The 14,905-nt window shown below is 40.9% G+C and overlaps 1 protein-coding gene and 1 non-coding gene across 2 annotated transcripts in view; both read left to right on the plus strand.

Annotated features, from left to right (window-relative positions):
- CDK6 (cyclin dependent kinase 6) overlaps positions 1-14,905 on the plus strand; it is a 232,642-nt gene that overhangs the window by 30,722 nt on the left and 187,015 nt on the right. The window lies entirely within an intron of this gene.
- Positions 5,630-5,731, plus strand: LOC116569744. Its single transcript, XR_004277173.1, has one exon. It is a non-coding gene; the product is annotated as a U6 spliceosomal RNA (small nuclear RNA).

A 14,905-nucleotide genomic window follows, 5' to 3' on the forward strand; every position in this document is an offset into this window, starting at 1 on the left:
AGGCCGAAAGCAGCAGGCTTTAACCCACTGAACCACCCAGGCGCCCCGGGAATCTGAGATTTTTGAAAAAGGACTAAGGACATATACACTTCTTTACAGGAGGATACACTCATACACTCATCCTCAAGTCAAGAAATCCTAAGATCGTTCCAGACAATTGACACCTCTGATTAGAGCCCCCCTCCAGCTTCTGGGTTCATTGCCTGCTGTATTGTCTTTATGTTTACCACAGTGGCTGGTCTATCAGGTTTTATGGTTTTCCTTCCAATGCCTTTCCTTCCTTCCAATGCCTCCATTTATAAAATGTTATTAACCCGTATGAGGGGATTAAGTTAAATAACTGGCAGAGAAGAACTCGTAAGATGAATTGAGTGATTCTGAAGTTTATGAATGTAGTAGATGACATCGATAGCTTGAGGCTTCACCTGTTTTTATACTCATCTAGACTTGATCTAGAGGATTAGGTTCCCTTCTGCTTGACGTGGTCTGATACTCACCAAGCCCAAGAGGTTTACCTGTTTGATATGTACTGGTCTTCAAAGGTTAGGCTCTGATCTCATCAGCTCCGTTAAGAGCATTTCTGGAAATGTGAGTGCTTCCACTGGTCATTAAGTTTGCTCCCCCTGGTTTAACTCTGTATTATGTCTTGTGCTGTGAGGCCCGTGCTTGTGTCATGTCTGCATGTCATCTTCCCTTCATCTGTAATGACAGATCTTTGTGGATAGAGCTTCCGACTTCCTTTGGTGGTTAGCATGCTGCAGGTGCTTAATAAATGCTTATTGTTTAGTGGATTGTGTGAGATATTCTATTTCTTTAGAAATACATCAAAATAATATGCACAAAGGCAGTCACAATAATGGGATAGTTAAGGGAAAAAAAAAAAAACTTGAGAAGGTTAATTACTACTGGCCATCCTAACATGGGGTTACATGGAAATGGTAGGTTTTAAAAATAGTATCAGAACATATGCAGAAGTGAACGCTATCCCTGAATAGCAGTAGTTTCTCAACCGAGGGACATTTTGCCCCCAGAGGACATTTGGCAATGTCTGCAGATACTCTTTGGTTGACAGTTGGTGGGATACTACTGGTATCTAGTGGGTAGAGGCCAAGTATGCATCTAAACACCCTAAATGCCCACGGCAGTTCCCCACAACAGCGTGGTCTGGCCTCAAATGTGAATAGTGCCGCATTTGAGACACCCCTATCCATAGACTTGTGAGGACACCACCATGAGCGTCCTTCACCACCTAAAGGAATGAGAACAAGCAAAAAAGCAGTGCCTATTTTTATACGGAAGAAACAGTTCTGTGTTACAAATTCCGGAACAGTGGGAACTGCAGCTTTATACATAAACCAGCATGGTCCGACAGTTAAAAAGCTGTGTGATAGCTAGCTGCTTGTGTAATAAACGGGTTTGGCCATGACTTTAGGAGGAGAGGACGATAAATTGAGAGAATTCTTTGAAGTCGGAATGCACCTTTCCATGATTTTGAAAATGAGAGGACTTTGCTAACCCAGAAAGATGTATTTGGATATTGCATTTTGAAAGTTACGTTTTTAATAGGCTAGAATTCATCTGAGGGTTTTGATAGTTAATGTTAGAATGCCAAAGCATGCATCTTTGTTTTTTCAAATATTTTTAAAGCTTCCTTGAAGAATACTTGATAGTTTTTAAGGTATAAGAATAGTATGCTTTCCCTCCTGAAATTAACTTCGCCAGGTACTTTTGCTGCATTTAGTGGCAGAATGATACAGTGGGCGGATAGTTCACAGAGGGATCCTAGGCAGGTCGCCTTGACCTTGCCTCCCCACTGCCCCCACCCCCACCATTTCCTCATTTTCAAAAAGGAGGACTAAGACTTGATGACCTTTGGCTTTAAAATTCTGTGTTCCTATAGTTTTAGTATCAGATAGTAAAAAAAAAGAGAGAGATTGTTTGTGCAAACAATCTCTCTTTTATGAGAGAAATTTTGAAGGCATCAATTATTCCAGTTTGTTTCTTAGAAACTAAAGAAATAATCTTTCTACAAAGGCTCACTCCCAATGTTTGAAGAAAGAAAGGAATTCCTGTTATAAATAAAAGTTGTCCCCACCTCCAAACAAAATAAAAAGTGTCGAATAAAATTTACAGCTGATTTTAAGATGGTATTGTTATATAATTTTGAAAATTTTGCCCATTTTCTTTGATGTGTTTATACTTAAGTATAAAGAAAACATTTTAATAGTACTAATAATGCTGAGTTTTTCACATAATTAAGGTTTAGCTCCATGCTTCCAGAAATTTGCTATTTGTAGAGGTAAAACACATTTGAAAGCTTTATTATGGTTTTTAGTCTACCATTTAGTAGGTTATTGGGCTCTGGATGAAAGGATGAAGCTTTCCTATTTGTTGCATGGAAAATGAAATGGAACCTTGAAGTTTCCTCCTTTTTCCTAAAGTGGCAATTCAGGTACTCACAAAATTGGGGATGTTGTAATATCCCAAGAAATGAAGCTTGCTTTTGTGGTGTCTCTCTATTCTGAAGAGACTGGGAAGTTGGTTCTGGCATATTCCAGTTTCCACAGGGGCATATTCTAGAACTTGGGTGTCAGGATTGCCTGATTTGAAGATGCTTTTTGGATGGACCCAAAGATGCTAAGGCTTCCAGCTACGGTTTGGATCTCATTCCCAGAGTTAACATTGCCTACAGGGAATAGCACTATGTAACATCGGATACAGTCATAAAATAGTGCCTTACATGACTTTCCGTCTCGCAGAGGTTAACGAAACACCTCCTGAGTGCAAGGCACTTACCGTAAGCACCATAAGTAATATGTACACTGGGGAGTCAGAAGGTGAATTAATGGTTCCTATTTTCAGTGAGTTCAGGACCTAGCAAGAAGAAAGACATGGGACCCCTGCAAATTACTGTAATACAAAGAATAAAGTAATATGGACCATTCGCAGTCACATATACAATTCTAGGCTACCGCAGAAGGCAGAATTATTTAACCTGTGGCAGCAGGAAAGTTAGACTCCACAGAAGAGGTAGACAATGAGCAGAATCACAAAAGTGGAGATGAACAGCGTATGATGTATGCCAGTTGAGTCTGAGGTGTTGAGTTGACCCGAGCAGTGGTAGGAATAATAATAGAATAAATCAGGTTGAAATAGAATCTAGAGACTAGCAAGCTAGTTAGGAGATAGAGCATTTCTGGGGGAGATAGAAAGAAAATGGTGGCCTAAATTGGGATAGTTTCCTCGAAATGAGAGGAAGGGTTAAGTATGAGAGTTGAGTGCAAGAATTGGCCAGTCTGGGTAGCTAGTTGGGTGTGAGCATGGCCATAGTGTCAGCAAGATGAATTGGGGGTGGTTAGCTTACATGAGAGAATGGTGGCCCTCCTGTTAGAAATAGGACTCCCAGGAGAAGGAGCAGGTTTGAGGGATACCAGTGAGTTCTGTTTTGAACATGTTGATTTATATGTGCTCTCAAGAAGTAGCCAAGGCAGAGTTAGAGTTGAAGTACAGGAAATTGCAAGCTCCAGAGAGGAGTCCAAAAAGCCTGTGACATTCTTAAAGGAGACCTAGATCTTTTTAAAATTTTTAATTAACATATAATGTATTGTTTGCTTCAGGGGTACAGGTCTGTGAATCTTCTGTGTTACACAATTCATAGCACTCACCATAGCCCATACCCTCTCTGATGTCCATAACCCAGCCACCCTATCCCCCCTCCCCAACTCACCCCCAACAGCCCTCAGTTTGTTTCCTGAGATTCTAGATCTTTTTGAGTCCCTCATTTGGAATACCATATTGCACATAATGTGTCCGCCTGCAGGGAGCAACCCACATACGCCCCATGTGGAAACTGAGCACACGAGTAGGCTTGTGTTGCCAACTAAAACGACTTGTTAACACCCATCAGTTTTCACAGGCACAGGTGTTTTCAAATCATGCCTCAAAACAGTTGCTCTCTGTAGTAGATCCTTAAGGTTTCTGTCAAATCGGATACCCCAGATTAAATCAGTGACTGAGCAAGAGCACCCATATGTTGAGGGGAAAAATAAGACTGAGAATGGAACCTTGAGATTACCTGCATTTAGGACTGAGGGAGGAAGAAGGTCAGAGAGGGCAGAGACCAAAGAAGTAGAGGAAGAAATGCAAGAAGGCTCAGGGAAGTCTTGGGAGGGGAGAGTTTCGAGGCGAAGGAGGCATTACCTTCAGGTATCTCAGCACTGTCCGGAGGTTGAAGAGATTGCATTTAGTAGTAGGAAGTTACCAGTATGTCTTTGAGAGACATACTGGAAGAGCAGGGTTGTGGGCGGGGGGGGGGGTGGAGGGGTGGGGGGCAGATAACAAAGGAATAAGGACGTGTACCACAGAATGTAGACTATGATTAAATAAACTGAAGGGGTGGAATGTTGGTAGAATGACAACCAGGTTGAAATAAAAGTGGTTTAACATTTTTAGCATCCTTATACAAATAAAAGTGGTTTAACATTTTTAGCATCCTTATACAAATATGAGTGTGTTTATAGATGCAGAGGAGAGATTGGAGAGCTATGATAAAGAGTACAAATTGAGGGGCACCTGGGTGGCTTAGAGAGTTAAGCATTTGCCTTCAGCTCAGTTCATGATCCCGGGGTCCTGGGATTGAGTCCCGCACGGGGCTCTCTGCTTGGTGGGGAGTCTGCTTCTCCGTTAACTTCTCTGTGTGCTCTCTCTCTCTCTCCCTCTCAAATAAATAAATCTTTTTAGAAAAGAGTAAAAATTGATGAAATGAGGACTTAGCAGAGGGTGGAGGGCACAGTTGGTGGGGGATACATACCTCTTCTTGACGAGGAGGATACTTTGCTGTGAAACATGAGAGACAGAAGACCCAGGGATGAGGCAAATGGCTTTGATTTTCTTCTGTTACAAGGAAACACCATATGCAGAGAGCAGAGAGGAATTGGGAGCCCTAAGTGAAGTCTGAAGGAAGTATCTGGAATTAGGTAGAGATGATGGAGGAAGAAAAGCCACATGTTGAAGACAAGGAAGTGGAGAAATTGGCTGTCCTAAGGGAACCTGCACAGGTGGAGGAATCGAAAGTGATTAACATCCCTGAAGTCCCTACTAAGCCTTAGAGAGAGTGTCCTTCATTCACCTAGAAATGAAGGCTTTATAATGTGCTAAATGTATGCATCAAGAGAAGCCTTATGCTTAAAAACAATTGTTCTAATAAATGAAATAAAAACTAAAATTCTGAGAATAAGTCATGTTCATCATCATCATTACCATCTCACAACTAATCTTTAACTAAACACTTAACATGTCTGAAACCCGATTTTGCCTGTTGTGAATGGTTTCATTTTTGCAGCAACTCTGCTATGTGGGTGAATTTACCTTTATGTAAGTAGTTTTCTTGTTTTGTGGTCTTTGTTTATTGTACATATATGTATACATTGTATACAATATTGTATAAATTGTGTATACACACACAGAGACACACACAGATAATTTTTTGGCCTATAGGAAGAGTAGATTAATTAACTTACGTGTAGATACTTAAAAATTGCGTGTGATGTTTGTAAAAATCAGGGTGACATATTTTATAAAAAATATAAAGTATTTAAAGAGCTCTTACATAGCCAGTCTGTGAAAATTTATGCTCATTCAGCAGCACATATACTATAATCAGAATGATACAAAGATTAGCATGGCCCTGCACAAGGATGATATGTAGATTTGTGAAGCGATCCATATTAAAAAAGAAATTAATCCTCTTGATTGGGCTTAGTAAGAAGTGGGTGAGCCTTCCATAAAACAGCTACTATTTGTTGAATTCCTTTTTCCTCAAAATGTTAACTTAAGTACGGAAATGCAAAAGAAGAGATTTAATACAGCATTTTGACATTTGACACTTTAGAATAATTTCATTAGATCATCAAGCTCTGAATTATTGAAGATTGTTCTCCTGTAAACAGTTCTTTCCATTATCTTTCTTTGAATTAGAAAAAGTTGTCTGCCATTTGCCTAGAAAAAGATAAATGTATTATGTTCTAAAATATACAAAGATTTTGGCATTATGTCTTCTCTGCTTTTTATTAATGAATGCTTTTGTTTAGTCTTACATCAGACGAATAGAACAGATTTGTGTTTTGAATAGTTTAAAGCCAGGAACAAAATTCTCTGTAACTGCATTGGCAGAAATTCACTTGAAAAGTCGAATCTCACCCGGGAAGAGTCATTTTCAATCTTCCTTCTACCCCAGCATACCCAGGCAAGGAAGTAGGCTCTTAAGGTATAGTGGCTGCCCGAGATAGTGAACCCAATAATGCGGGGACAGTTTTGCTAATTGGCGTATCTCCAGTGTTGGCATGTCCAAGGTGCTCAGGAACCTACTCTTGATGAATTGGTTGATTCTCAGTGGAGGGAAAGGAAGAATGTTCGACAAGGCCCACGAGGGATTCTATAGTGTTTGGTCCTCACCGTTCAGCACTTCCCACCCCATGAGGCAGTTCATTCAGTATCCACTAAGTCTAAGTATTTGCCTTCTCAGAAGTGCTCCTATGTGCTGCCCAAAGAGATGGTCGCTTCCAAAGTTTGTCCAGCAAACCTGGGTGAATATGTGTGAGGTACTGTCTTTATTCTTACAGTTCAAAAGTTGCATGAATTAGAAGTCAAAATGCAGAAACATTCTGTTAACAGTGTGAAGAAAAAGTATGTCTCAAGGTCAAGGTAACCACGGTTGCCTTTTCAGGAGTCAGTGAGAATGATGGCTGGCTGCCCAGAGACAGCGAGCCAATTCTGTGGTGTGGTTGCCATGTTCCAGGATCTGCCTGGCATTAAAGGCTGGAAGCCCAATTTTATTAGTAAACCTAGAGGGATTGAGAGCCCAGGGATGACAGATTCATGCCAGCCTCATAAGAAACTGAGGCTTGAACCAAAATGTTAATTTACTCTTTTCCAATAAAAGCTGTACTTCTCAAGTGTGCTCAGATCTGCCAACCGAGGCACTGCCTTTCCTTGTATGCTTATCGGTGGCGGAGCCAGAGGACAGCGGGGCAGTCGGACCTGGTGTGTGGCGCCCCTGCTGGGAGGTGGCTAAGGATCTTAATGTCTTGGGGGCCTTCCAGCCCTGCGCTCAGCGCAGCCATCGTGACTAGAGGGGAGGAAGTGCTGTTAGTCACACAAACTCCCTCACCTGTGACAGGGTCCGAGCCACACTGCCAACTTGGGTCTTTCCCAGAGTTGGCTTTTGTAAAGATGAAATACCAACTTTCTGTAGACGTAAGTTGGATTGAGTAACTGTGCTCTGTTAGTTGCCATCATAGCCCTGTCCCTTAGATTTGAGGTGCTCCTCATCTATTGGTCTTGGCTGTTGGCAATCTCATCCTGGTCACTTACATTTGGATTTTCCCGGCTTCTCAGAGTTGTTCCTTCGTTTGACTTGGGGGCCAACATGTTTTCTTGCCCCTTATGCACACTGTTGTGTCTCTTCATTCACCTGAGATCCCTGACTGAAAACTAACCTCCGACAGATAACTTTAGGGCATATCCTTTAACAGTGGCATTTGAAAAATGTGCAGCTGGTATGTAAGTGAAGTATTTTAGAGGTCTCTAGTATTTTATTTACCTCTGTGGTTAACAGGTACTAAAGTATAAATTCTGTACTTTGCTGTTCTAGAATTTCCATGGGTGATTTTCTTCCGAGTATCTAAAAAATAAGATGTATCTGTTGAAGGGGGAATGTCCTACTCTTACCAACTCAGTTTTTCTTTAAGAAACTGCTGTTCTAATTCTGAAAGGGAAATATATGCTGTATTTGAAAAATGTAGAAAAGAGAAGTGAAATATCAAAGAAGGAGGTCAGGATCAATAAAATACAGTAAATAAACAGTATTTATACATTTAACCACTTGCAAAACAGGATTATCTCTCAGGTTATTCAATAAGGATGACTAGAAGGACTGAGAAGAGACTGTATGAACTCTCATGTATTAATTACCCTTCTAGGATGTCAGATCAGGTCAGTAAAAACTGTGATGTCCTAGAGCAACTTGTTACCTGCTCATTTCTCTGTTACATAAAGGGGGCTGTGTAGCCAGTTTTGCTTTTTGGCTTTACTTTTAACAAAGAAATAGAAGCTAAGAGGGCAGTGATTAACTAACTACATGTCTGCAACCTTTTAGAAGTTGTGTAAGTATTGTCTACTCCCAAGGTCCTAGTTTTCAAAACTATTGTTCATTATCCAGCAAAATGGAAATATTTTAAGTGATATCCTATTAACAGCCAGGAAATGCTTACACTGACGTTAGCAGATTCGTGTTCAGTCAGCCAGTGCTGAGCTCTAACCTTTGTGTATACTGCTTCCATAGGCATAATGTAAAAATCCATAAAATTCTGACACAAGAGAAACTGGTTACATTAAAATACATGGATAGGTGTGCTTAGAGAAGTGGACAGAATCATGGATGGGTTTATTGGTGTGTCAGGATTGACACTTGGAAGAAGCAGAAAGATCAGATGTGTGCTGTGGTATAGGTTAGCTATCTTTTGTTGTTCTCATAGTGCTCTGAACCCACATTGGGGCAGGGATTATCTTGGATGCGATCTAGGATATTGAGGTTGTTTGTTTCCGGAAGCTCTCTTTCAGTAGTTCCTTGGAAATTTCTCAAAATGTTGGAAGAGTGAAACATGCTGTCACGTTAAAACATTTTGTGACCTAGTTTAGGCTTAAGTATACTTTTGTACTGGCAAACACACAGGGGATTTAGGCTTTGCTCTAATAGCTACGTGAACTCAAATATATGCCGAACGTGGATTGCTCTGAAGGCGATGGATCACAGGTTAGTAGGTTCTAGACCTTGAGCAAGACATTCCTTGGAGTTAAGGGGAGATTTATACTAAAGAGTAGCAAATTGTTCCCTCTTTTGGAAATAAACAGAATCACCCTCTGATGATAAAATATTTCTTTAGCATGTCAAGATAGTTACTAAGAAAAGAAAGGAGGGGGGAAATGGGGATAACTTATAAGCCCCATAGGGGCTTACTGTTTAGGAAATGAAATGTATTTAATAAAAGTGCAATAGCCTTATATACTGTGTGACGCGAAAATAATGAGACATAGAAAAAAATGAAAAACACCAGACTAGAGCTTATATGGCCAAATAAATCTTGTCCCACAGGAGGCAGTCCAGTGTTTCTAGCTCTGTTCTAATTGAGCAAAACGTTTTCAGACTCTTTTGAAAGTGTCTTCAGAACTGTTTTATGAGCCAAACCCCAAAATCGACATCTTTACTTTATTATCACACCTCTTTTTGGACCCAAAAGAATATTACTCAGCCTGATCCCCCACTTAATTTATCAGACTTGGCTCAGCCTATTTCCAGAATACAGTGTGCTTTTTGATAGGACAATTGAATATTTTTATTCATTTATTTATTCACTCAGTGATGGAGGCTGAGTGCCTTCATTGAGTCAGGTGTGCTGGGATGACACATGAGAGTCTGACCCTGGAAATGGGAGGGGAGAAGGAAGATCAGCGAGGACCAGAGAAGATACCTTGAGCAGTCTTTGCACAGGAGCAGGAGGTTACCAGATGGACAGAGATACCAGTTCGTGCTAGAATCTAGTTAAAAGATGAAAATGAGGGGCGCCTGGGCAGCTCAGTCAGTTAAGCAGCTGCCTTCAGCTCAGGTCATGATCCCAGGGTGCTGGGATCGAGCCCTCTGTTGGGCTCCCAGCTCAGCGGGGAGTCTGCTCTTCCCTGTCTCTCTGCTCCCCTCTCCACACCCCCGCCCCCACTCATGCGTGCCCCTCTCTTGCTCTGCTCTTCCTCTCAAATAAATAAAAGTTTTTAAATGATGAGAATGGATTGGTAATTAGAGTGAGATCGTGAAGGCCTTCGTAAGCCGTGGAATGGAAGGTACAGTGGTTAAGAGTGAGGGTTCTCCTGCCTGATTATCTGAGTTCAAATTCTGGCTCCTTCATTTATAAGCTTTATGACACTGGGCAATCTCTGAATCTTCCAGCCTTAGTTCTTTTCATCTGTAAAAGAGATGATGCCCACTTTATAGGGTTAAGAGGTTTAAATACATAGATACAGATAAAGTTCTTTTTTTAGGGGCCCTGGGTGGCTCAGTCGGTTGAGCGTCTGCCTTCTGCTCAGGTCATGATCCCAGGGTCCTGAGATGGAGCCCTGGGTCGGACTCCCTGCTGAGTGGGGAGCCTGCTTCCCCCTCTGCCTGCTGCTCCCCCTGCTTGTGCACTCTTTCTCTCACTCTCTATCTCAAATAAATAAAATCCTTTTTTTTTTTAAAGCTCTTTTTAAAATTTTTATTTAATTTTTTTTTCAGATAAAGTTCTTAATCATGTCTGACATATATAGTAAATACTCAGTAAATGTTAGATTTTTGTCCTGCTGCTTTGTCCTGTGGGCAGGAAACAATAATGGAAGTATTTTAAAGAGTGGAATATACTTTTTTGCCTTGTGTAGCATTAACTCCTCCTCTCTTCTTGAGGTAGTCTCTTCCCTCGTTTTTTCTTTTTCAAATAGCTTTTTGACACATAGTTGACATGCCATACAGTTCCCCCATTGGAAGTGGGTGATTCAGTGATTTTAGTGTATTCACAGGGTTGTGCAACCTATCACCATAATCTAATTTTAGAACATTTTCATTCCCCCTAAAAGAAACACCATCCCCATTAGCAGTCAATCCCTGTTTCTTCCATCCACCTGCTACCACTCACCCTAGGCAACCTCTGATTTACTTTCTGTTCTTAAAGATTCGCCTGCTCTGGCCATTTCATATACATGGAATCATTCAATACATAGTCTTTTAGGACTGTCTTCTTTCACTTAACATACGGTTTTCAGGAGTTACCCACATTGTAGCATGTATCGGTCCCTCTTTTTTGGAATGGAATGGTACCCCACTATATGTGTATTGCACATCTTATTTATTTATCACATTTTATTATTTATCATCCACTGATAGACCATTTGGGTTGTTTCTAGTTGTTGGTTATTATGAATCTTGGAGCTGTGAACTTTCCTGTGCTAGTCGTTGTGCAGACATGTGTTTTCATTTCTCTTAGGCATATATAGAGGAGTAGAATTAATGCAGCAAATCTATGCCTAAGAGTTTGAGGAACTGCCAAACTGTTTCTGCAGAGTGGCTGCACCTAATTACATCGCTGGTGTAGAACCGTATGAGGGTTCCACTTTCTCTCCATCTTTGCCAGTATTTTTATTATCTTTTTAATTTTAGTGGCCTTGGTATATATGAGGTGGTATCTCGTGGTTCTGCTTTGCATTTGTCTAGTGACTAATGATGTGTGAACATCTTCTCCTGTGCTTTTTGGCCCTTATTGAAGTGTCTATTCAAATCCTTTCCCTGTTTTTTTTTTTTTTAATTTCACTTTATTTTCAGCTTTATTGAGGTATAACCTTGGCCCATTTTTAAGTTGGGTTGTCTTGATTATTGAGTTGCAAGGATTTTTTAATGTATTCTGGTTCCAAGACTCTTACCAGATACATGATTTGCAAATAGTTTGTCCCCATCTTTGGGTTGGCACCTCATTTTCTTGATGATGTCCTTTATGGCACAAAGGGCCATCATCTGACGAATCCAATTTACCTATTCTTTCTTTTGTTGTTTTTGCCTTTGGTGTCCTATCCAAGATACCATAGCCTAACTCAAGGTCATGAAGCTTTACTTTTAACATTGTTTTCTAAGAGTTTTATAGCTTTAGCTCTCACAGTTAAGTTTGTGATCCATTTTGAGTTAATTTTTATGTTTGTTTTAAGGTACGGATCCAACTTCAGTATTTGGTGTGTGACTGTCCAGTTATTATGGCATTGTTCCTCAAAGAGTCTATCCTTTCCCCCATCTTTTTTGGGCACGCTTGTTGGAAATCAGTTGAGCATACACACTAGAGTTAATTTCTGGACTCTTCATTCTCTTCTGTTGCTCTATATGTGTGTCTTTATGGCAGTACCACCCTGTCTTGAGTTCTATAGTGTCTAGTAGTTCTATAGTAGTTCTATAGTGTCCAGCTTTTTCTTTCTCAAGATTATTTTGGCTATTCTGGGTCCCTCGCATTTCTGTATGAGTTTTAGGGTCAGCTTGTTGTCAGTTTCTGCTAACAGTCTGGGATTCTGATACAGATTGCATGGAAGCCACAGATCAGTTTTGGGAGTACTGCCCCTTAACACCAAGTCCCTCCCTCTCGTGAATACATATGTCTTTCCACTTATGTAGATCCTCTTTAATTTCTCTTAACATCGTTAGTTTTCAGTGTGCAGTGAACTTCTTTTCTTAAATTTATTCTTATTTTGTTCTTTTTTTGATGCTCTTGTAAGTGAAATTATTTTCTTAATTACCTTGTTTTCTTGGTGACAACATTTTCTCAGCTGCGTTCTTGCTCGTCTCTGATTTGCTCAGGGGTGCTGCTCTTTCTGTTGCATCTTACAGTCCCCAGGATTCTGACTTTCCAAACTGTTACTGGACCCGTATCCAAAGCTCCAAGTGTGTGTTTACAGTTCTTCCTTGGATTCCTAGGGATTCTACCTCCTAGATGTTACCATAGGAGTATAAATTACTGGGCATGGAACCCAGCGTGGGGCTCGATCCCAGGACACCAAGATCACCACCTGGGCGGAAACCAAGCATCAGACACTTAACTGACTTTGCCACCCAGGCGTCCCTGGATCAAGAACTTTTTTAAAGTACATGCATTTTGATTCAGAAAAGTATGTAAGTTTTGATTTTTGCAATGTCACGTACAGGAGTTTACCATCACGTAATGAGCCAATGTTACAAGAATAGGGGAATGGTTGAATAATTCACATAAATTTAGTGCAATTTAAAAGTGGTTTTATGGGGCACCTGGGTGGCTCAGTGGGTTAAGCCTCTGCCTTCGGCTCAGTTCATGATCTCAGGGTCCTGGGATGGAGCCCCTCGTCGGGCTCTCTGCTCAGCAGGGAGCCTGCTTCCTCCTCTCTCTCTCTGCCTGTCTCTCTGCCTACTTGTGATCTCTGTCAAATAAATAAACAAAATCTTTTTTAAAAAATAAAATAAAATAAAAGTGGTTTTATCATATGTAAGCATGCATATAGAGAGACTTGTGAAAGCATCTGATAGTTGGTGAAATATTTTAATTACAAAACATTTATGTAAAGTGTGATTCTCTTTTTCTTGAGCAACAATAGAAATAAGCTCCAAGGGAGCAGGGATCTTGTCTCACTGACATTGATACCCCCAGAAGAGAGTAGGAGCTCAGTAAATATTTGTTGGTGGTATTGGTCTCTCTCTCTTTACTGCTTCTCTTGCCTTAATCTGTCTGTATTTCTTAACCTGGGCTTCTGCAGACACTTCCAACTTGTTTTCCTCGCCTCCAGTTTTATCCCCTACTGTCCAACTTCTGCTCTACAGTCAGAGTGTATTTCCAAGTGGTAAATGTGGCCATGGCATTGCCTACTGTAAGTAACATCCTTTAGTTCTTCCCCAGTGCTCCTAAGATAATTTCCAGACTTCTAGCCTGGATTACCAACCCCTTTGTAATTTCACTTCTGTGTACTTTTCCAGCTCTTCTCTTGCCATTTTCCAAGATAATCACCATGTCATGCCAAACTATCCACAATTCCCCAAATATGAATTTTCCTGCATACCTACCTACCTTTGGACATGCTGTTCCTTTTGCCCAGACCATGCCAAACTTCCCTAGTTTATCTCATCCTTTGAGATCCTGTGCCCCAGCTACACCCCTCTCTAGCAGCATAGGAGTGCCTCTTCTGCAGGGCTTCCATAACTCCTGAACTCTTTTGTAACCCTTAATGTACAGGAGATAGACATCTCTTTAGGGCTAGTGAGTTAGTGAGGGCAGGGACTATATTCTTCTGCCTTTAACTCATCATCTTACTGCTGAACGGACTTCTGCTTTATCTCCCTCTCAGGGCTTCCCAGTTTGGGTCTGAGGCCTGGTACCAATTTCCTTTCATCTGTGATGAAATTAGAAAAATAAGGGCCCTGTGGTGAATTTTTCAGAAAGCTAAATCTGTTTACATTTTGGGTGTTAAAATGTGCTTTTTCTAATGAAATGATGTTGGTAGTAGATGGTAGGGTACATTTATGTCTTCAGTTGACAACATTCTGTCAGAGCCCAAAATTTGTTGGAAATTTTACAGTTCCCTGAAAACCAAAGGTCTGGGAACAGTGCTGTATCTCATGGGGTGGCACCAAGTCCCCAAAGTCAAAAGCCTATGAGTCATCCTTGGCTTCTCCTCTTTCCTCATCCCTCCACCCCCGCCACATTCAGACACTTAGCAAGTCCTGCCAATTCAACCTCCTAAATATTTCTGGAATCTGCACTCTCCTCTCCGTCCTTGCTGCCAATTCCTTAGGACAGGCCCTCTTTATTTTCTCTGTACAACTGCAGCAGTCTCCTGACTGGTCTTCTTGCCACTGTTCCCCTCTTACCCATGCGCATCAGAACGAGCCGTTTAAAAAATCAGAAGCAGGTAATCTGTTTTCCACAGGATGGAAGTTCCTTATGGCATACAAGGTTTTTCTCTAGTGGGACTTCTTGCTATCCTCTGTTCACACTGTCTCCTGCCCTTTCTTTACCACTTTCTTGGGCAACTTCTGGGTAAGTTCAGTTGTCACTTCCTCTGTGAACTCTTTCCTGCAAGTCTGAGTTAGGTGCTCTTTATTACTCTTAAAATACCTTGTATATCTCTCTACCTCAGCATTTCCACATTAGTTGATAATTCATCTTTTCATGTCTGCCTGCCCACTAGACTCTGAACAGCTTAAGAAAATGTCTTTCTTCCTTTCATCTTTCTATCCCTAGCACACCCCATACAATGCTAGAAAATAACAAATACTAAGTAAACGTTTGTTGGCCAAAAGCATTTGTTTGATATTACAATTGGGTGT

Source organism: Mustela erminea, chromosome 11 (genome assembly GCF_009829155.1).
Source record: "Mustela erminea isolate mMusErm1 chromosome 11, mMusErm1.Pri, whole genome shotgun sequence".
NCBI classification, from domain to species: Eukaryota; Metazoa; Chordata; class Mammalia; order Carnivora; family Mustelidae; genus Mustela; species Mustela erminea.